This window comes from Microtus ochrogaster, chromosome 5 (genome assembly GCF_000317375.1).
Source record: "Microtus ochrogaster isolate Prairie Vole_2 chromosome 5, MicOch1.0, whole genome shotgun sequence".
In the NCBI taxonomy this organism is placed as follows: Eukaryota; Metazoa; Chordata; class Mammalia; order Rodentia; family Cricetidae; genus Microtus; species Microtus ochrogaster.
The window spans coordinates 31,703,848-31,705,486 of record NC_022012.1 but is presented as its reverse complement, the minus strand read 5'-3'; the positions used below and the strand labels follow the sequence as shown (position 1 = coordinate 31,705,486).

Here is a 1,639-nt window from a genome sequence, read left to right as displayed (position 1 = left end):
CTCAGCATAGAGAGCTCTTTTGAGATATCCTGCTACTGAGCTCTTGAATGGGCTCTATGGGCAGTGTGATGCAAGTTACTTAGTGACAGTGTGGACCAACTGCTTCCCTGAATTGGGGTAGTAAACATGGCTCCCAGAGCTGGCAGTAAAAGAACCTCTGTCATGTTGGAAAGCCAAGCAGTGTGGAACTAACAGCCAATTTGGCTGCTCTGGTCCTAGCCATGCCTGCTTAACAGTTTAAAAAAGTAATCAAAACTCAATTACAGAAATGCAAAAAAAGATAGATTCATATAAAAATAAATCTCTAGATGAGCTAAAATGTGTTTTAAAATGTATGTAGGTTTAAGAATAAAAGAAAATAGGTATAGGAGTTTTGGAAGAAATAGCTTTTAAAAATAAATCAGTCTTGCCCCTACATGGGAGACAGCCATGGCGCCCAGCCAGAATGGCATGATCTTGAAGCCCCACTTCCACAAGAACTGGCAGCAGCAAGTGGACACTTGGTTCAACCAGCCGGCACACAAGATCCGCAGACGCAAGGCCTAACAGATGAAAGCACGCCGCATTGCCCCTGCGTCTGGACCCATCAGGCCCATCGTGAGGTGCCCCACAGTGCGCTACCACACCAAGGTCCGAGCTGGCCAGGGCTTCAGCCTGGAGGAACTCAGGGTGGCTGGTATCCAGAAGAAGGTGGCTCGCACCATTGGCATCTCCGTGGACCCAAGGAGGCGAAACAAGTCCACCGAGTCCCTGCTGGCCAACATGCAGCGCCTGAAGGAGTATCGCTCCAAGCTCATCCTCTTCCCCAGGAAACCTTCTGCTCCAAAGAAGGGAGATAGTTCGGCTGAAGAACTTAAATTGGCCACTCAGCTAACAGGAACTGTGATGCCCATCCGGAATGTTTATAAAAAGGAGAAAGCCAGAGTCATCACAGAAGAGAAGAACTTCAAGGCTTTTGCCAGTCTTCTCATGGCCAATGCCCGCCTCTTTGGCGTCCGAGCAAAGAGGGCAAAGGAAGCTGCAGAGCAGGATGTTGAAAAGAAAAAGTAATGTGCTTTTGGAATAGTGCAATAAATTTTCCATAAAGCAAAAAAAATAAAAATAAAAAAATCAGTCTTTAAAGAGATAGTCAAAGTAATAAAAAGAGTACAGACAGTTATATATTAAAAGTGTAAAGATATTAAAATAAATATTAAAATGTAATGGAGTGAAAAAAGCCATATAAGGATGAAATATACATAAAGACTCTGGGTTTTGTGTATTATTGTGTTTTCTTTGGATGTTGGACTGTTAATGAATTAACTGCTGAAAAAATTGATTCTGGGGGCTTCTAAGATAAACCACCATATATATTTTAAAATTATCTTGACTTCAAAATTTGAATCTACTCTTTGGAATAGAAGTTCTGTTTTTCTTTTCACAGATGATAGGAACCTGTGGATTTCTTCCAGACTAATGAGATTTGATGGAATAAGATACCCTAAAAGGTCTTCATGAACCCTAGACATAGTTTACCCAACAAACAGCAGGAAGAAGTTTGAAGACAACTATACCTAAATTAACAAAAGTTTGTTTATCAATGTTTGTTTTCATTTAAAGGGGGATATCATATAAAAATAAATACTCTACACTGGTATGT

General features: G+C 41.1%; 1 pseudogene; it reads left to right on the top strand.

Moving 5' to 3' along the window:
• The first annotated feature begins 429 nt into the window (after window positions 1-429).
• On the top strand, window positions 430-1,050 carry LOC102000019 (annotated as a pseudogene).
• Window positions 1,051-1,639: the final 589 nt, after the last annotated feature.